Source organism: Schistocerca nitens, chromosome 3 (assembly GCF_023898315.1).
Source record: "Schistocerca nitens isolate TAMUIC-IGC-003100 chromosome 3, iqSchNite1.1, whole genome shotgun sequence".
Lineage (NCBI taxonomy): Eukaryota > Metazoa > Arthropoda > Insecta > Orthoptera > Acrididae > Schistocerca > Schistocerca nitens.
Window position 1 is genome coordinate 225,662,737 of NC_064616.1, and position 22,965 is coordinate 225,685,701.

Sequence of the window (22,965 nt, forward strand, 5' to 3'; positions counted from 1 at the left end):
TTACACTAGAACTGACATGTGATTACATTTTCACGCAATTTGGGTGCATAGATGCTGAGAAATCAGTACCCAGAACAACCACCTCTGGCCGTAATAACGACCTTGATACGCCTGGGTATTGAGTCAAACAGAGCTTGGATGGCGTGTACAGGTACAGCTGCCCATGCAACGTCAACACGATACCACAGTTCATCAAGAGTAGTGACTGGCGTATTGTGACGAACCAGTTGCTCGGCCACCATTGAGCAGACGTTTTCAATTGTTGAGAGATCTGGAGAATGTGCTGGCCATGGCAGCAGTCGAACATTTTATGTATCCAGAAAGGCCCGTACAGGACCTGCAACATGCGGTCGTGCATTATCCTGCTGAAATGTAGGGTTTCGCAAGGATCGGATGAAGGGTAGAGCCACGGCTCGTAACACATCTGAAATGTAACTTTCACTCTTCAAAGTGCCGTCAATGCGAACAAAAGGTAACCGAGACGTGTAACCAATGACACCCCATACCATCATGCCGGCTGATACGCCAGTATGGCGATGACGATGGTTCAAATGGTTCAAATGGCTCTGAGCACTATGGGACTTAACTTCTAAGGTCATCAGTCCCCTAGAACTTAGAACTACTTAAACGTAACTAACCTAAGGACATCACACACATCCATGCCCGAGGCAGGATTCGAACCTGCGACCGTAGCGGTCGCGTGGTTCCAGACTGTAGCGCCACCCCAGCCGGCGGCGATGACAAATACACGCTTCCAATGTGCATTCACCGCGATGTCGCCAAACACGGAAGCGAACAACATGATGCTGTAAACAGAACCTGGATTCATCCGAAAAAACGACGTTTTGCCATTCGTGCACCCAGGTTCGTCGTTGAGTACACCATCGCAGGCGCTCTTGTCTGTGATGCAGCGTTATTGGTAACCGCAGCCATGGTCTCCGAGCTGATAGTCCATGCTGCTGCAAACGTCGTCGAACTGTTCGCTCAGATGGTTGTTGTCTTGCAAACGTCCCCATCTGTTGACTTAGGGATCGAGACGTGGCTGCACGATCCGTTACAGCCATGCGGATAAGATGCCTGTCATCTCGACTGCTAGTGATACGTGGCCGTTGGGATCCAGCACGGCGTTCCTGAACCCACCAATTCCATATTCTGCTAACAGTGATTGGATCTCGACCAATGCGAGCAACAATGTCGCGATACGATAAACCGCAATCGCGATAGGCTACAATCCGACCTTTATCAAAGTCGAATACGTGATGGTACGCATTTCTCCTCCTTAGACGAGGCATCACAACAACGTTTCAGCAGGCAACGCCGGTGTACTGCTGCTTGTGTATGAGAAATCGGTTGGAAACTTTCCTCATGTCAGCACCTTGTAGGTGTCGCCACCGGCGCTAACCTTGTGTGAATGCTCTGAAAAGCTAATCATTTGCATATCACAAAATCTTCTTCCTGTCGGTTAAATTTCGCGTCTGTAGCACGTCGTCTTCGTGGTGGAGCAATTTTAATGGCCAGTAGAGTAGCTTTCCTTTCTGAGAAGGAGTTGCTGGTAACACTCGTTATGCACTGAGAATTGTTTCGTCAGTCTGTAAATAAACCTTGATAGAAATAAACATTACTAGCTGCGTCGTTGACTCATTAACTGGCTTTTAATTAAATACCTACAAAAATTAAATATCATTCATCTTTGTCACTGTACAAATAAAAATGTTCAAAGAAAAATTCTTCTTCATTCTAAAGTTTAGTTAGGCACTAAAGATGATTATGGTGGCGAGAGAGGTGGGTACTAGCTGATATCTCTTTGCACTTAGGTATAATGTCCTCAGAAAGGTTGGGAACCACTGTCATAGTGGGGTCTGAGAAATGGCCTAAAAATCACATAGAGGCCGGTCAGCATTCCGACACTCGTCCTCAACCCGCGTGGAGGATTCGACGTGGCGCCGACGCACCCCACAGGCTCGGAAGCGGCACTTTAACAAACGCAACTATTCAACTGGGTACAGTGCAGCCCTGTTTGAAGACTATTTAACTATTAGCCATGTAATGGGATACAAATTTCTGCACACAACTTGCCATCTGCAGACATGCGTGTGATTCGTTTCAAGAATAAGTCTTATGGAACCAAAGTACAAACAAAACAATGGCAGTCTGTTCGAAAGTGCACATCTTCGCACATCTGTGAAATCAGCATCTGCTGGTGGCTACATTCAGTGCCGTGTTGTTTCATTGCTGGAGGCTGTGCCAGGGAGATCTATGTCAAATGCATTATGTGAATTTAGTGATATTATAAATTTGTCGTGGCTATGTAAATGCAACTTTGGTCTCAGGGTTTTAGACTTTGAAAAGGCATTTGACCGCATCAACCACCACTTTCTACTAACCGTAATGCAAGGATGGGGTTCAGTGCTCATTTTTTTCAGATCATACACAAATGTATAGTCGGATCTTCCTCTCGAATCAAAATTAATTACCAACTAAGTTCACCAGTGCAGATTAAGCAATCTGTGAGACAAGGCTGTCCCCTTTCTATAACACTGTACGCAATCGCCGTAGAACCATTACTGTTAATCCTGCATCACAGGTTACAACGTCTAGAGTTGTTGGGTACAAAAACCGTGTGTCACCACGAAATTAGAAATTGAAATCGTTCAACAAACAATCCATGCTTACGTTACTTCTTCTGGAGCCATACTCAATGAACACAAATCAAGAATTTGACCTGTCAAGCCCTGTATGGAGAACATTCGAAGTATTGTAGATTCAAGTATTTTAAGGTGCTTCAAAATGTTATTAGGAAGGCAAAGAGTATGTGGTATTCAAAAAGAATAGCTAATTCACAGGATAAAATTAAAACCATATGGTCAGTTGTGAAGGAAGTGTCTGGTTAGCAGCACAAGGTCGACGATATAAAGTGAGTTCGCAGTAAAAATATTTCTGTTACTGATGAATCAGATATATGTACAGTATTTAACAATCATTTTCTGAGCATTGCTGGTGAATTAAATAAAAATTTAGTTCCTACAGGAAATCATATAACTTTCTTGGCAAATGCCTTTTCAAGATTGATGTCTGAAATACTCCTCTGTGATACAGACAAGAGAGAGATTGAGTCAATAATTAAATCACTGAAGACTAAAGACTCTCGTGGTTATGATGGAGTGTCTAGCAGAATATTAAAACACTGTGCTGCACATGTTAGCCCTGTATTTAGCCACATTTGTAATTTTTCCTTTAGGAATGGTCAGTTTCCTGAGCGACTAAAGTACTCAGTGGTAAGGCCGCTTTATAAAAAGGGGAAAGTGATAATGTAGATAATTTTAGACCTATTTCTATGCCATCAGTGTTTGCAAAAGTTATTGAAAAGGCTGTGTATGTAGGGATAATTGATCATTTTGTATCATACCATTTGCTATCAAATGTACAGTTCGGCTTTAGAAGTTGTTTAACAACTGAAAATGCTATGTTCTCTTTTCTCTGTGAGGTACTGGATGGGCTAAACAAAAAGCTTCGAACGCTTGGCGTATTTTTTGATTTAACTAAGGCATTTGATTGTGTTGATTACAAACTATTGCTCCAGAAGTTGGACCACTACGGAATACGGGGAGTAGCTCACAATTGGTTCACCTCTTACTTTAGCAACAGGCAGCAAAAGGTCATTATTCACAATGTTGATAAGGGCTGTGATGTGGGATCTGAGTGGGGTACTGTCAATTGGGGGGTGCCCCCGGGATCAGTGTTGGGGCCGCTCCTGTTCCTCATTTATATAAATGATATGCCCCCTAGTATTATGGGTAACTCTAAAATATTACTGTTTGCTGATGACACTAGCTTGGTAGTAAAGGATGTTGTGTGCAACATTGGCTCGGTTTCAAATAGTGCAGTACATGATCTCAGTTCATGGATTGTAGAAAATAAACTAACGTTAACTAACAGTAAGACTCAATTTTTACAGTTTCTAACACACAATTCAACAAAATCTGACGCTATTTCACAGAATGGGCATATGATTAGTGAAACTGAACAGTTCAAATTTCTAGGTGTTCAGATAGATAGTAAGCTGTCGTGGAAAACCCACATTCAGGATCCTGTTCGAAGACTTAATACTGCCATTTTTACTGTTCGAACGGTATAAAAAGTGAGTGATATTTCGACATGAAAATCAGTCTAGTTTGCTTATTTTCATTCGCTTATGTCGTATGGTATTATATTTTGGGGTAACTCTTCCCATTCTACAAGGATATTTTCGGCTCAGAAGCGGCTGGTTCGGGCAATAAGTGGTGTGAGTTCACGAACCTCTTGTCGACCTCTGTTCACGAGTCTGGGTATTTTGACATTGGCCTCTCAATATGTATATTCCTTATTGTCGTTTCTTGTTACCAATATTAGTTTATTCCCAAGAATAAGCAGCTTTCACTCGGTTAATACTCGGCAGAAATCAAACCTGCACTTGGATCGCACTTCCTTAAGTCTTGTGCAAAAAGGTGTGCAGTATACTGCTGCATCCATTTTCAATAAGCTGCCACTCGAATTCAAAAGTCTTAGCAGTAATCCACGCGCTTTCAAATCGAAACTGAAGAGTTTCCTCATGGATCACTCCTTCTATTCTGTCGAGGAGTTCCTCGAAAAATTAAGCTGATTCTAATAGTATTGTTGATAGCGTTTACTTAAACTTATGGACTGATTTTTTTCAGATTCATGAACATTTATTTTTATCTGTTATTACTTTTATGATGTAATTTCATGTACTGACACGTACCCCGACCTTGGAGATTTGCTCCTCAATTTGGTCCTACGGAACTTGACGTGTAAATAAATAAATAAATAAATAACATGGTTACAAAGATCAGAGAAGACGAACCACTTAGGTATGATTTTAATGTCCAATCCACGAGAGATGACAGTTGCCAACTGGGACCATAAACTCAGTATATTCAGGCCCACTTTCCGTGAGCATAAAACTAGAACGCTAAATCGGATGCAGAAAGCTCTATTGATTAACAGCTATGCCCGAAGCAAAATATATCACATCGCAGCTGTGTTACCAGTACTCAAGGATATAGCGCACAAGATTTTAGCTGCAGCGTATTGGTCCACCTGGAGCGGAAATATCTTTAAGTCACCATGCCAACCATAGTACTAACCCACCCTGCCGGTGGTTTGGGCTTCAGACACACCCAGAAACAATGCACTGCAATATATATCGACCGTATCGGCAAAATACTGCAGACACTCCATCCCATAATTACAAAAACGTTGTTCAACAGGTTAACCCCAACGAGCAAAAAGGCTCCAGTCAATGTTGGTCGCATCAGCGCTCAACTCGACTACGTCCGGACTTACAACTTGGAAATGAGCTATATTCAAGATACCCCACAGCAGCTTAACACCAGAAGGACCTATTGCCACATCACGAGACAACATAAGGCAAACCCAGTGGAAGCGAAATATCCCGCGGTTAGCTGAAAAACGTCTGGAAAAATCCATCCTCCACTGCAAAATAGTGTCCACATGGTACGACATTGTAAACGAGAAGGTCCCCACAGGCGAAAAGCTGCACAAGATTAAAATGAAGCACAGCCCATACTGCGATCATTCTCATACTGCAGACACCTTGGCACACACCCTAATCTGCCGAGACCAATACCATATATGGTACTGGACTAGAAAAAAATTCGCAACAATTACTAGGACTGCAGAATCTGCTATAGCACTTAAAGAAGCACTTCAACCAGACTGGCATTTTTTTCCTGAAACAAAGAACAATAGCTACGCTTGGACTATCGGCCAGTTCGCATATTTTGCAATTGCGACTAAACAGATAATTTTTGGTTGGCGCACAACAGTTAAGCGAGTCACTACGAAGTTTGTATCATTTTAATTAAGTTGGTACGCAAATTTCTTTTGTTACCAAGCCATGTCAAGGTGCTCCAAGAAAACTAATTTTGGCATGAGCCACAACACGGGAAGAAAATAAAGAAATAAATAAAAACAAATTTTTCAAGAAGTGAAACTTCCTGGCAGATTAAAACTGTGTGCCCGACCGAGACTCGAACTCGGGACCTTTGCCTTTCACGGGCAAGTGCTCTACCATCTGAGCTACCGAAGCACGACTCACTCGCGGTACTCACAGCTTTACTTCTGCCAGTACCTCGTCTCCTACCTTCCAAACTGTACAGAAGCTCTCCTGCGAACCTTGCGAAAGGCAAAAGTCCCGAGTTCGAGTCTCGGTCGGGCACACAGTTTTAATTTGCCAGGAAGTTTCATATCAGCGCACACTCCGCTGCAGAGTGAAAATCTCATTCTTTTCAAGAAGTGTTTGGTTGATTTTTAGTCTGTTTTACGAATATTGGATAGTTTGTTACGAATAGGATATTTATTTAGTTTCTGTTTCAATTTAAGATCGAAGAGTTTTAATGTGAAAAAAAAGTGGCGCAGCGATTAGCACACTGGACTCGCATTCTGAAGGACGATGGTTCAAACCCTCATCCTTCCATTCCGATTTAGGGTTACCTTGATTTCCCTAAAACGCTTCAGGCAAATGCCGGGATGGTATCTGTGAAAGGGCATGGCCGGCTTCTTTTCCCATCATTCCCTAATCCGATGGGACTGATGACTTCGTTGTTTGGTCCCCTCCCGCAAATCAACCAACCAACATTGCAGACAATATTAAAACTAACCTCAGACTTTTCGCAGATGATATAGTTATCTATTATGAATTACTGTCTGAAAAAAAGCTGTGCAAATATTCAGTTTGATTTTGATAAGATTTCGCCCGCATCTCGTGGTCGTGCGGTAGCGTTCTCGCTTCCCACGCCCGGGTTCCCGGGTTCGATTCCCGGCGGGGTCAGGGATTTTCTCTGCCTCGTGATGGCTGGGTGTTGTGTGCTGTCCTTAGGTTAGTTAGGTTTAAGTAGTTCTAAGTTCTAGGGGACTTATGACCACAGCAGTTGAGTCCCATAGTGCTCAGAGCCATTTTTTTTTATAAGATTTCGAAGTGGTGTAAAGGCTGGCAACTTTCTTTATGGGTTCGGAAATGTAGAATTGAGCACTTCACGAAACGGAAAAACGTAGTAGCCCATGACTACATTATCAACGAGTTACAATTGAAGGTGGTCAACTCACACAAATAGTTGGGGTATGGGATATGAAATGGAACGATCACATTGGCTCAGATGTTGGTAAAGTAGTTGTCAGACTTCGATTTATTCGTAGAATACTAGGGAAACGCAGTCATCACACAAAGGAGATTGCTTACAAATCACTCTTGCGACTTATCCTAGTGTATTGTTCAGGTTTGTGGGATCCGTACCAAACAGGACTGACAGGTGTTTTGAAAATATACCAAGAAGGACAGCATGAACTGTTGTAGGTTTATTTTGATGCATGGGAGAGCATTACAGAGGTGCTGTACGAAGTGCATTGGCGAAGGCTTGAAAATAGAAGCAAACTATCCCGTGATATCCGACATTGTAAGTTTCAAGAGTCAACTGTAAATGATGAACCTAGGAATATACTACAGCTCCTTACATGTGTCTCCTACAGGGATTGTGAAGACACGATTAGACTAACTAATGCAAAGGCACTTAAGCAATCATTCATCCGCGCGGGGTAGCCGCCCGGTCTGAGGGGCCTGGCAAAGGCTCGCGCGGTTCTCCCCGTCGAAGGTTCGAGTCCTCCCTCGGACATGGGTGTGTGTGTTGTCCTTAGCGTAAGTTAGTTTATGTTAGATTAAGTAGTATGTAAGCCTAGGGACCGATGACCTCAACAGTTTGGTCCCATAGGAACTTACCACAAATTTCAAAAAATTTGCCGGCCGGTGTGGCCGAGCGGTTCCGGTGTGGCCGAGCGGTTCTAGGCGCTTCAGTCTTGAACCGTGCGACCGCTACGGTCGCAGGTTAGAATCCTGCCTCTGGCATGGATGTGTGTGATGTCCTTAGGTTAGTTAGGTTTAAGTAGTTCTAAGTTCTAGGGGACTGATGACCTCAGATGTTAAGTCCTATAGTGCTCAGAGCCATTTGAACCAGCCATTTCCAAAAATTTGCAATCATTCTATCTGTGCTCCATACACGAGTAGAACAAGAAAACGCCCTAATCACAGTTACAGTGAGAAGCAGCTTCTGCCATTCACTTCACAGTGGTTTGCAAAGTGGAGATGTGCATGTAGATGACAGTGGTTATAGCAGACCATTTCATACAGTCGAAACCTACCCCCTGGAGAAAAGTGATCACATGGAGGGAATTATGCGCTCATGCACTTTCCATAGCCGACATGTTTGCTGTTGGGCTGAGTAACAGGCTGGAGGATCCTGTCCTGATGCGGCACGTATCAGCACCTGGCCGCCTTCACACTCCTCTATTCTTCAGGCGTCAGACAACTCCTGCACTCGTCGATTAAGGAAACCCGACACTTTAGAAAAGTTCTATACCAGGTGTTCCCTTGCGCACGTTCTTAGTGCCCCACGGTTGTGGGGGTTTTATACTGTTGTTCATAATGGGTAAGCAGAGGCTAACTAGACAGCGTGGAGACAGTTGCATAGTGTCTGGATAAATACAGCCCTCCCAGTTGCTTCTAAAAAGGCAGTGAGTAATTCTGTTGTATTCTCCTCTGGTGAATCAAGGAGCCATAATTTGTAAGGAGCAGAAAAACCTGTGCGGATTAATACCATCTAACTGATAAATTTCGTGGTGCAGCACAAAATGAATGCAACCTGTATTACTTGCGCCTGCACCACATGCGTACGTTCTTTCACAATTTGAGCGTGTATGATGCTCGCTTCATTACTGGGCACTTGGTTGGTTTTGGTCCAGGTCATGAGTGGGTTAATGTCCTAACCAAGAGCGTGGAGAAATACAGGGTGATTATAATTAAACTTTCAAACCGCTGTAGAAATAACACCACTGGTCAGAATGACGTCAAATTGCAACGGAATATTATCGGAGAAGGGGGAAAACGTATGGCAGAAGAAAAATAAATAGTTACAAACTGTAGCAATAGATGGCGCTGTAAACATAATAATTTAATAGCGGTAAATATCAAATACATCCTACAAGAATGCCTAAGGTGTACGTCTGACGCTAAACAAACCGCACTACTCAGTGTGCATTGGTGTACAGGTGTGTTAGTTACGTGAGCCCATCCACCACGGCCATCGGATGGGAAAAATCGGTTTTTAATTGTCCTGAGGCCAAAAACAGCATAAAAAACATCAATGAAAATCAAATCGCATTATTAATTTCCGTGTGACTGGCTCAAAACATGTTCAATATGCTGTCCACCGTTTTCTGCAACAAGTTGAAATCGAGAAACATCATGTTCCACAGCTGATCGAATTGTTTCCGTTGTCACGTTCAAAATGTGTTGCGCAATGCGTACCTTCAATCCAGCTAAGTTTGGAATCGGAGCACTGAACACAACATCTTTCATATAGCCCCACAGCCAGAAGTTTCAGATCAGGCTGTAGCGAAATGGCGGCTGATAATTCTGGCATTTCCAAAATGGCACCCCAGCAGCTGCTTAACTGGATTTGCCATGTGCGGAGGTGCACCATCTTGCATAAAAATGATCCCATCCACACATCCACGCTGTTGGAGAGCTGGAATGACGTGGCTGTGCAAAAGACACTCACAGCACTTACCAGTGACGGTACAGGTAGCAGGACCGGAAGCACCTGTCTCTTCGAAAAAATATGGCCCTATGATAAATGATTCCCTAAACCCCCACCACACAGTGACCTTTTCAGGATGAAGTGGTACTGGTTGATTTGCGTGTGGATTTTCCGTTGCCCATAATCGACAGTTCTGTGTACTGACATATCCTGTCAGATGGAAGTGGGCTTCATCTGTCCACAAAATCTTCGACGTCCAATCACTGTCCACTTCCATGCGAGCAAGAAATACTAAAGCAAAGGTTTCTCTTGCTGGCAGGTCAACCGGAAGTAGCTCTTGCATATGAGTAATTATTTTGAATGAATAGCAAAGAACGATGTTTCATAGGATTTTACGCACTGTGCTCACGGGTATGTCCGATGTTCGGGCAATTCTCCGTGCACTACACATTTGCCCACCACCACTCGTCTCCTCCTGCGTTTCTGTGGCCACTGCTTCGACTGACGTCGAATCAATTCGTTTCCTCCCTCTACCAGGTTGAACACGAAAAGAACCCGTCTTTTGAATTTCCGAATCATTTTCTTCAGACCCATGGCAGTCATCGGACCAACGCCTGTTTTCAAACTCTTCAGTGTCTGGAACTTCTGCAGAGCGACTTGTGCACAGTCTTGATTCTTGTAATAAAGCTTTACAAGCAGAGCGCGATCCTGCATTGAGACGGCCGTGGCGAACGTCGCAGGGGCGAAAGGAGGAAAAGCCGTGTACCCGGCGTGCTTATACCAACTTCAATGGATCGGGCGCATCTCAGGTGTTTTCATTTACGTATTCTGACACATACAGCGCCATCTATTGATCAGTTTTCACACTTTTTTTTCTTCTGCCATACGTTTTCCCCTTCTCCGATAATATTCCGTTGCAATTTGACGTCATTCTGACCAGTGGTGTTATTTCTACAGCGTTTTGAAAGTTTAATTATAATCACCCTGTATATTTCGTTTTACATGACGCTTCCTGGATCCATTAAGGTATTTGCAGACATCGCTTCAAAAACTCGCTGAAACTCTACGTCAGGATGATAGGTACTACCATACCCAAAAGTATCCGAACGACCCGAATTGCGTTTCGCCTGATCTGCATGCACCCCACATAACGTAGCTGTCTTGCATCTCCTCAGACGTTTGACTCCACAAAATGAATATCACAAGAGATCACTAAAAAACACTGTTCTTTAGGGTAATCGGTCCATATGTAAATCAACACCACGATGTTGTAAACACGAAGAAATGCATAATTAGAGATGAGACAGTCCTTAACGCTTGTAAACACAATTTTATTACAATATGTGACGTTTCAAAATCACTCATTACATTCTGAGTTAAATAACTCCGTAACGTAAGTCATTCTAGCAATCTTTAGGAGAAATTAAATATTTTTATGAACAAGAGATTTTGAGACAATATCTGATATGAGTGGTTTTTCATAAACTGAGTGTTTAACTAACCAGTTGAAAGTAATGCGATTAACAGCGGAAAACTCTCTATGAACCCTAAAAATTAACATCATATCATGAGTACTCATTATTGAGCAAATACATGTGCACATGTTTTAACTTTAAACCATACCACGAAATTCTTTGTTCTGGATATGTATTGAAACCAAACACCTATAGCCACTGTAACTATCCAAAGCTTTCGTGCCTGACCGAGACTGGATCATAGCAACGTTTGTCATTGGTGAGTAGGCATAAAGAGTCGAGAAATATAGAAATTTTCACCTGTATCATTTAACTAATCTCAACTTGAAAATATTTGTACTCTGCCTGGAATAGTGTCAAGACTCTAGTCTCCCTTTTGACTAACCACGTTTAATATAATTTCATGTGACAGGGTTTGCACGTATTTAAAACACAGTGCCCTCATGTAAGATTTTGTGATGGGGGCCTCGAATCCAGCACGTAATCAGACTGTTCACTAAGTAAAATCAGATGTCAGACATAGAATTTTTCCATCAGCAGCGAAATGTTTGAATTTGAAATGAGGAGACAATTTCTCTGCCTGATCAGGAATCCATCCAGTCACCTACCGCCGTTGTTTTCTATCCACGAATTCGTAGTTTACCAATAGTGAGATGTGTGCGTCTTTAACTAAAAATAACGGCACCTGTCGTTATCGTTGACAGCACATTAAGAGACATTAAAAAAGAAAATTATTTGTCACTAGTAGTTTGGTGCGCAAGTGGTAGAGCTTGAAATGAAATCATGGATATTTTTGTGCTGGACCTGGATTTGAACCTATATATGTGCCTTTCGTGGACACCTAGAGGAGTTTGTCATCGCCAGCCGCGGTGGTCGAGTGGTTCTAGGAGCTTAAGTCCAGAACCACGCTGCTGCTACCGTCGCAGGTTTGAATCCTGCCTCGGGCCTGGATGTGTGATGTCCTTAGGTTAGTTAGGTTTAAGTGGTTCTAACTCTAGGGGTCTGATAACCTCAGATGTTAAGTCCCATAGTGCTTAGAGCCATTTGAACCATTTGAATTTTGTCATCTTGGTGAAAACAACGAAATGATTGAACTACTTACAATATTTCATCGAGATGATAGGAAAGTACATGAAAGCTGGCCCTCAGCCAACCACCTCAGAGGTGAAATCTGAGTTGTTCACTTCGTTTGCTACTACCTTTGTCCTGCATCGTGTGCAGGGTCGGCAGGGTTAAGTATGTATTTGGTATGGTTAATATTAAGGGGTGGCCGGATGCCCATCCTGCCGCCACCCCATACTCCTCGGGACGAAGTTAGTGTACCCCAGCTGTTTGCGTCTAGTGTAAATCATGAAATAGTGCGAATGTGTTTCACATGTCTGAGAGTCGTGTAACTGAGGCGGGACGTGGGGACCAGCCCGGTATTCACTTAGTGGGATGTGGAAAACCGCATAAAAACAACATCCAGGCTGGCCGGCACACAGGCCCTCGTCAGTAATCCGCCGGGCGGCTTTGATCCGGGGCTGGCGCGCCTACCTGAGTCCAGGAAGCAGCCCGTTAGCGCTCTCGGTAACCCTGGTGGGGAAATCTGAGTCGTTCACTAAAGGCAGCCAAAATTCGCGGCCGCTCCGCAGAATTCTAAGTCAGGCTACGTTCACGATCTGGAAGCATTGTAGACTGTAGAAGTGTAAGGAGGAAGTTGTGTCAGTCTTCTCGAGGTTTCAAAAAATGTTCAAATGTGTGTGAAATCCTAACGGACCAAACTGCTGAGGTCATCAGTCCCTAGACTTACACACTACTTAAACTAAGTTAACCTAACTTACGCTAAGGACAACACAAACACCCATGCCTGAGGGAGGACTTTCGCATCAGGCGGGAGGGGCCGCACGATTTCTCGAGGTTTTTCGGGAACGTATCTAGTCGTGGTGTAGGTCTAAGCTACGTGGTCTGTGAACGTAAAGTCGCTTGTTCGAGTCCACTTCATACGATTGTTTGTTTATATCGCATGTCAGATAGCTGGTAAAGTTATTAGTCCAATGGAAACTCAAACATATACTACTGGCGATTAAAACTGCTACAACAAAAAGAAATGCAGATGATAAACGGGTATTCATTGGACAAATATATTATACTAGAACTGACATGTGACTACATTTTCAAGCAGTTTGGGAGCATAGATCCTGAGAAATCAGTACCCAGAACAACCACCTCTGGCCGTAATAACGGCCTTGATACACCTGGACATAGAGTCAAACAAAACTTGGATGGCGTGTACAGGTACCGCTGCCCATGCAGCTTCAACACGATACCACAGTTCATCAAGAGTAGTGGCTGGCGTATTGTGACGAACCAGTTGCTCGGCCACCATTGAGCAGACGTTTTCAATTGGTGAGAGATCTGGAGAATGTGCTGGCCAGGGCAGCACTCGAACATTTTCTGTATCCAGAAAGGCCCGTACAGGACCTGCAACACGCGGTCGTGCATTATCCTGCTGAAATGTAGGGTTTCGCAGGGATCGAATGAAGGGTAGAGCCACATGTCGTAACACATCTGAAATGTAATGTCCACTGTTCAAAGTGCCGCCAATGCGAACAAGAGGTGACCGAGACGTGTAACCAATGGCACGCCATACCATCACGCCGGGTGATACGCCAGTATGGCGATGACGAATACACGCTTCCAATGTGCGTTCACCGCGATGTCGCCAAACACGGATGCGACCATCATGATACTGTAAACAGAACCTGGATTCATCTGAAAAAATGAGGTTTAGCCATTCGTGCACCCAGGTTCGTCGTTGAATACACAATCGCAGGTGCTCCTGTCTGTGATGTAGCGTCAAGGGTAACCACAGCTATGGTCTCCGAGCTGATAGTCCATGCTGCTGCAAACGTCGTCGAACTGTTCGTGCAGATGGTTGTTGTCTTGCAAACGTCCCAATCTGTTGACTCAGGGATCGAGACGTGGCTGCACGATCCGTTACAGCCATGTGGATAAGATGCCTGTCATCTCTACTGCTAGTGATATGAGGCCGTTGGGATCCAGCACGGCGTTCCGTATTACCCTCCTGAACCAACCGATTCCATATTCTGCTAACCGTCATTGGATCTTGACCAACGCGAGCAGCAATGTCGCGATACGATAAACCGCAATCGCGATAGGCTACAATCCGACATTTATCAAAGTCGGAAACGTGATGGTACGCATTTCTCCTCCTTACACGAGGCATCACAACAACGTTTCACCTGGCAACGCCGGTCAACTGCTGTTTGTGTATGAGAAATCGGCTGGAAACTTTCCTCATGTCAGCACGTTGTAGGTGCCGCCACCGGCGCCAACCTTGTGTGAATGCTCTGAAAAGGTAATCATTTGCATATCACAGCATCTTCTTCCTGTAGGTTAAATTTCGCGTCTGTAGCACGTCTTCTTCGTGGTGTAGCAATTTTAATGGCCAGTAGTGTAATTCGTTTCAGTTTTTAATCCACCTGTAATAGCAAAAAGGTTCAGCAAAGTTTCCGCTGAACCGCTCGTGGCTGCATCAAGATCACATCAGTTTACGCTCTGGAGTTTCCTCGACCCACGGCAGTTATCGGGCGCAGGTCGCCCGCTGCCAACGTCAGACGCCTCGGACTAGGTGAATGTGGCGCGGCGCGGCGCTGTGAGTGTATTAATTAACGGTCATTTTGTTTTTTGAGGTTCTCGTATTTATCTCACAGCTGAGATTTGGATTTTACATACCCGAAACATATGAACGCTGTTCAAGTGTGATAAAATATAGTCGTAAGTGGAAAATTCTAACATTTGCGACATATTATTTGGGTTTACTAGAGGGGAAAGGCAACAGAGGCAGGTCTGAGCCTTTGTTGTCGGGCGAGTGCTTTTGGGCAAAATAGTCAGAAAAGACTTTCTTGCTTCAAGAAACATCGTTCTGGCATGAATGCTTTTGCACATTCAGGAAGCCTCGATAACAGATATATGTGGTGCAGTGCGACCATTTAAGTATCGCGCGACATTTGCATTCAAAAGGCAAGGTCCAGATGTCGGGAGCAGTAGTACTGCATGCTCTACTTTAAAACAACAAAAATCAAAGGGGTGACTATTTACGCATTTTTGCTTCATTGTCATCAGTTGGCTTATTGAGAATTCCAGTGCAGTGTTCCTACTGGTAACTAGTTATGATGTCTTTATATTAACTTTTTGAGATGAATTAATGGCCCAGCCCTAACAAAAGACATATACTCGAGCAAAAGGCAGAGTGAACAAAATACTTTGCCTTTGGTGGCTCAAACAGGATGTTGTGCATTACGAAAACCTCCCCCGGGGAGAGAATGCCGCAGCTAGTATTTTTTGCCAACAGCTAAGACAGGTACCTGTCGCAGTGTCAGAAGAACGACCTACAAAACTTCATCACGCACTCTGCCGATTTCACTAACAAAACTATCCAGGAGTTTGAAAAGTGATCCATCACGCACTTATTTTTCTGATGTTATGCCATCTAATGTTTATCTTTAAAGCTCTTTATAGAAAAAAAGTCAAGAAAATCCCTCTCTGGAAGACAATGCACTTCAAACCTGGTTCAACGAGATCTTTAACACAGATCTAGTAGGTAGGCGTGAAACTGGTAAACTACCTCAGCGTCGTTATACTGTTTTAGATACGCGAGTGAATATCTTGTTGATGACTAATTTGTCTCTGATGTTTACCGTTGTGTTCAATGAAATAATGGACAGCTTCATTAAAATATACACTCTACTAATTCAAATGAAATGTAGATTGCCACGATATCCTTATTACGACAGTCTATTTTGATGAAACATGAAGTATCTGTAACAAGACCGTGCCCACATCAGAACGAATTAGTAAGATATTACCCATTATGGACTTTGAAACTGTCTGTGTTTAGTTGCTGTCCTTTGTCACAATGAAGTAGTATGGAAATACGTCATTTCACAAATGAAATTTTGTAATTGATTTTCGATCTGGCTGCTTGTTCCTCTGTCACGAAATGACTAAAAATATATCCTCCAGCGAGACGGGAACCGGTAGCTAAATGAGCCCCCTCTTTACAGACGACGATATTACCTCACAGATAACGGAATTCATCAGGATCGTGCTCTCCCTTGCCGGTCGGAGTGGCCGAGCGCTTCTGGGGGCTTCAGTCTGGAACCGTGCGACCACTACGGTCGCAGGTTCGAATCCTGCCTCGGGCATGCATGTGTGTAATGTCCTTAGGTTAGTTAGGTTTAAGTAGTTCTAAGTTCTAGGGGACTGATGACCTTACAAGTGAAGTCCCATAGAGCTCAGAGCTAGTTGATCCTAGTTGTGCTCTTCCTTATTCCTCGAGTTGAGCTAGGACAGAGAAGCTCGCAACGTAAAAGACAAGACTGACGGCAATTTACATGTGCAAGTTTGTTAAGTTTATGAACCAGAATTCTGTGGAATAATAACGCCCAAATCAATGTCAGATTAAGCAGTGCAACAGTGTAATGTTACGACGCAGCTCCTCCAGAGTACCAATAAAAGCAAATGATGATTGGGAAGCCTAAATCTTAAGTGAACAATTGACATATAAAAAGTGGATCACACGATACAGCACCACAACAACTGCTGCAAAACTATCTGTTTCCCTCCTAGGCTGACGTTGGTGATTTTGAACACAGCCTGTGATCGTCAGTTGTCTCGTTACTGGTCAGAATCCACACGACTAGTACATGCTCTTGTGTTGTTCTTTAGTGTGTGCTACTATAGGTATTGTACAAGAGTCGGTTTGGGAACTTTTCAAAATACGATATCTTGTAAATGAGTCTCACTAGAATTCTGCAACTTACACCACTGACATTCCAATTTACCCTAGTTTTACTTGGTTAGAGTCAATAGGCATTGTTATACCTAAAAAAGTGTATGTTTGCACAAAAAATGTACTTCGTAATTGTTATTGCAGTCTGTTTATTGGCTAGCAGTTCTAGCCCCTGACTACCAATCCATTCTGTGAAAAGTGTGCATCAAAAGGACTTTCAATTCCCAGAATATTTGTGGTGCAAGTTTTAGATAATTTACGCTGTGTATAACAGCTTCGTCTGAAGACAACTTTAGGGACTCACTCGGTGTTTGTTGTGAGTGGCAATGCTCCACTCACTCTTTCTTGAAGCACACGGGAGGCCCCTTTTGCTTATGATTAAGTCTCCCCATTAAGAATGATATACTGCGTTTCGTGTTTCGTTATGTAGGAAGCTTTCAATCCAATCTCAAAGATCTTCCAAAAAACGAAAAGAAGTTGTTATTGTGAAATATTTCGCATCCCAGGAATAGAACACGGCAAAGATATTTGGCAGACATTCAAGAAATGCACGTTCGTCTCTCAGCGATACATCTACATCTACATCTACAACACTACTCTGCAATTCACATTTAAGTGCTTGGCAGAGGGTTCGTCGAACCACAATCATACTCTCTACCATTCCACTCCCGAACAGCGCGCGGGAAAGTAAACGATTGTGGTCACGGGGCAATAAAACAAACTTACATGCCCGAAATCAATATTTGATGACGCCGCCACGGTCCGCGATAAGAACACGCCAAGGTGCGAATCACTCAGGCCTTGAGTGCGTCCTTGAGAAATGGTACTCCAGATATCCTATCTCAGTCCAAAGTTCACTTGTAGTGGCTTCCGTTGAGTCGCTGACCAAAAAAGTTTCTGACATGCCCAACGAGAATAGTGTCACAGATTTAGCATCGAGAGGAATACGCGGCCTTCGTCGTGCAGCCAAGAACTCTTGCACATTTACAGGCATATGTTGATGAAAACTGCTGCAGTGGAATATAGCTCCAAGGATGCAGTGAAGAAAAGGCTCAGGTTTTTAAAAGCAGCTCTTACCGAGAAAACACCTAACAAACACGTGTACTGTACTGTTTACTTAACTTGTAGTTTTATTGCTATCACAATATAACAATACCACCACTTGCAAAGTAGATTAGAAATCAGATTAATAATGTTGCTCACGCGGCATATGTTCGCTTTATCGGGCAACAACAAAGTTATTAACTGTGAATGGTATCGTCAGAATGGAAATAATGAAGCCACTGTAAAAAAAAAGTTATTAATTTTGGCACTTATGTTGAATGGATTCCCACGTAGATTTCGTCGAAGTTGTTATGGCTGATTCCACTTTGACTGCTAGTAGGTCCAGATCTGTATTTTAGCAATATTTGAAGACCTAACAAATGCGTTTTTCAGGAAATTCTTAATGATCAAACAATCCCAGATCAGAACAATGGTATGGTAGAAATAATTTTTGACTTGGTGTTCACGATCCATATTTTTATTAAACTTCTTGTAAATTCACATATACTTCTTCTTAATTGTCACATCATGAAGAAAAAAGTTTTGTATCAATCTTCATATATTTAATTTCCACTTTAACCAAACACAAGACTTGACTGTTCTTTTACAAAGCGAAACAACAACTTAACTTTGCAAAGTGAAACAAAGACAGCTCTGTGCGCATTCGCACAAAAACCGTTACAAGAAAGTCAAAGATTATGGCAGTCTCACAGAAATGAATACACACAAGAACCATATCACTATAATATATCGATACATCCGAGTACCTATACATTAATAAAACCAAATGTGAATATTGTCACAAAAATATGTCTGTTACTTCGTAGAAAAGTAGTACAATATTACTGGTATCGAGAACTGGGGTTGTAGTGCCGTAATGGTCACATAAATAAAGAACCATTACAACCAGTACCACAATTGAAGCTGTAATGTTGTTTAACAGATTTTGTGGGTAGATCTTATAACTGATGAAAAGGTGCTGAATCGAATCAGGGAGAAAAGAAATTTGTGGTACAACTTGACTAAACGAAGGGACAGATTGGCAGGACGCTCCCTTAGCCATTTAGAAATCGCCCATTTGATGATGGAGGGAAGATAGTGGGGCAGGTAACAGTGATTGTAGAGGGAGACCAAGACTTCACCACAATTAGCATGTTGAAATGGATGTAGGTTGCTGATGAAGGGGCTTGCACAGGGTAGACTAGCGAGGAGATCTGCATCAAACCAGTCTTCGGAATGAAGAGGACAGCAACATCATCGACGACAACGACTACAATAAATTGCAATATCTGTGTTCCACTACAGCTTTTACTCTCTACCGCTCCCTCCAGTACCATGGAAGGTATTAACAGATGCCTTCACACGTATCCTATCATCCATTCCTCCTTCTAGTCAGTGGTTTCTACATATTCCGATTTTGCATGGAACCTCCTCATTTATTATATCAGGCTGCATGAAAGTAGTTATTCTTCTGTAACTTCACTCGTCAAATGCTATAGTTCTCATTTTCTGTTTTCCTACAGTCCGCGATTCGCTACCATGCAACGCTGTGCCACAAGCGTACTTTCCCAGACATTTCTTCCTCAAAATGAACATTATGTTTGATATTACTAGACTTCTCAAGGAATGCTCTGTTTGTCTATCTACTACGATTCTTACATCCTCCTTGCTTGGTCCACCGTGTATTAATTAGCTTCCAAAGTATCAGAATTCCCTCCCTTCGTCTACCGATGTCGTCCTCAGTTTTTATTTTAAGTTTGTTGCTAATATCATTGTTGATAATCCTCAAAACATTCGTCCTTCATTGGTTTACCCACAGCCCACGTTCTCTGCTAGTTAGGCTGTTCATTCCACTCAGCTAGTACTGTAACTCTTCCCCACTTTCACTCAGGATTGAAATGTCAGTAGCGAATCTTATCACTGATAACCCTCCACCCTGAATATTAATTCCACTCATGAACCCTCCCTTTAATTCTGTTGTTGCCTCTTCGATGCACAGGTTGAACAGTAGAGCAGAAAGACTACATCATTGTATTACAGACGATCTAATTTGAGCACTAATGTCTTGGTTTTCCTTTTGTTATTTTTCTCACTTGGTTCTTGAGCATGGTGTACATTACCAGAGTTTTCCTATATTTGTAACTACTGTCAGAACTGCCTCTCTTTATAATACATTGTTAGCTATCTCTTCCACTTCCGCCTAGGGAACAAAAAAGGAAATTACGGCATGTCAGACCAGGCCAGTGTTTTGACTAGCAGGAATATTTTTATAGCAAACAACAGTATAATCACGAAGTTTTATTTATTACCTCGAAAAAATAAAGTTCGATAAATGATTTTTCGGTTGTTTGCAGAAACATATCTCCAGTTTTTTTTCCCTTTAGAAGGGACAGAGAGCTTCAACAGTCCATGCAGAGTTGGTGGAAGTGTATAGCAACGATGCACCATCATATGACACAGCGATTATTCGGCACAGATGCTTCCAATGTGGTCAAGCAAATCTGAATGACATAATACAAAGTAACAGTCCGTCTCCCTGTGAAAACTCGGAAATCACAAGAGGAGATACTTCCAGGTGATAGAGTGTGTATACCAGAACATCATTTGTGTGTAAAATGTGTGCACCGAACTTGGTGGTCGCCACATCGAACCTTACTTGCAGTGGATCAAAAAACGTGCTAGTCTGCTTAATTTATTGCGTTAACCGGTTTTCGGCTTACAAGGCCATAATAAGACATTTACGGACTATTGTCGCCAAAGAAGTTACAGTGTTTGCAAACGACATTGGAAAATAAGTTACACATCTAGACTGAAGCACAAAGGCACACTTTGACAGTGTGGTGGTAATGCAATGTAAGAAGTAAAAAATTGAACAACAAATAAATATAAAGGGAGTAAACAGGAAAATACTTTAACACAAAACTGCAAAATCAGGGCTACGTTACAGTTTACGTTAATAAACAAAATCAATAAAATAAAATAAGTGCTAGACAAAAAGGAGTGAAGGAAATTAGGTATAACGGCTCGTCGACATTGGGGTCATTAGAGGCGTAGCACCAGCTCGAGTTCTGTCAAGGATGGGGAAGGAAATCAGCCGTGCTCTTTCAAAGAAACTGTCCTGGCATTTGCCTGGAGCGACTTACGGAAATCACGGGAAACCTAAATCTGATTGGCAGGACGAAAGTTTGAACCGCCGTCCTCCCGAATGCGAGTCCAGCGTGCTAACCATTGTGCCACCTCGCCCAGTAGTACTTGAAAAAGCTACTTCAAGACGTATAAAACACGAAGAGTTATACACAAACCAATTAAGAAAAGAATTACCAGTTGTAACTGCTGAAAATATGAAGAACCTAAGCAATATCGGTAAAATAACCAGAAATAGATAAATGCAGGAAAATCGAGGAATGTGAGGGAACATACAGTAAACGCCATCTCTGAGAGCGTGGTGGTCTGCAATGAAAAAAATAAAAAGTTGAACAATATACAAATATAAAGGGACACTCAGGAAAAAACATTAGCACTACACTCAAAAACTGCGCCTATATAACAGTTTGCATTAAATAAATGAACCAAGTAAAATAAAAATAGTAATTGTTGAGACAACTTCAAGAGGTAGTAAGCATGAAAAGTAATATAAGAACCAATTAACAGAAAGGCTCAACAGTTGTAGCTATAGACTATATGGGTTACATAGGCAATTATGGTAAAATTAAATAACTCAATGAATAAAAGAAAATGGGGGAATATGAGAGAACAGACAATGCAGGAAGTAATGAAAAATTGAAAGGATTATGTGAAGTTTAGAAGAGGTGAAGTATTAAGCTGTGCCTGATCATTTAAGATTAAATCTGGACTGTGAGTCAGCTGTTTGTTGACTTTCAGGGCTTCCAGCAGATTGAGTTTTTGGCCTTTGTTTACTAAGTGAAGGACATGGCACTCTGACATGTAGTTGTATGTCCCTCACTCAGTACGTGCTCAGCAAATGTGGAGTCAGAATTCTGCAATCATCAGCTTCGTTCATGTTCAGCCAGACTATTTGCTATGTCTCTGCTTGAATAACCAGTGTAAAACTTGTTACAATCAGCTTCTGAGTGACGGGATAATGTGAATCGTTTAAGCTTGTAGGGAGCTCCCTTTCCAGAATGGGTATGCACACATTAAGAAATAAATTAGGATCTATATATCTTGCGGTAGAATGATCCATGTGGACCTACAAGGATCCTCTCCCTAAATTTCAATGGAATCACTGATTTGACAGTTTGTACAGAACGAGGTGGTGCAGTGGTTAGCGCACTGGACTCACATTCGGGAGGACGACGGTTCAAACCCGCGTCCGGCCATTCTGATTTAGGTTTTCCTAAATCGCTTCAGGCAATTGCTGGGATGGTTCCTTTGACATGCCACGGCCGTCTATCTTCCGCATCCTCTAATACTATGGGACTGATGACGTCGCTGTTTGGTCCCCTCCCCCCTCCCTCCTGTCTGGAACCGCAAGACCGCTACGGTCGCAGGTTCGAATCCTGCCTCGGGCATGGATATTTGTGATGTCCTTAGGTTAGTTAGGTTTAACTAGTTCTAAGTTCTAGGGGACTAATGACCTCAGCAGTTGAGTCCCATAGTGCTCAGAGCCATTTGAACCATTTGAACCCCTCCTTCCCGAAGTAACCAACCAACCAATCAATGGGTACCATAATGTTGGCGTGCGACTGACCTGGTTCAGTCCCAGTCCTATAGGATGGGCGAAAGAGGTGCTGCTAATCGGCTCAGTTAGACGACGCTGTAGATGGGAGTGATCCCATGACGACCCTCTAGACTGTGTCGTAGGTGGGGACTGTAGCCACGATGGTCTCAGTTGAGGTGACAGCTGGATGACCCCACCTTCAGGGTGTCCATGCATGAAGGCCCCGCATGCGGGGACCAAAGCCACGACGGTCCCTAATGAGGTGAAGGCGCTATTTATGTAAGGCCTGCACCATGAGCCGGCCGCTGGTGGCCGAGCGGTTCTGGCGCTACAGTCTGGAACCGCGCGACCGCTACGGTC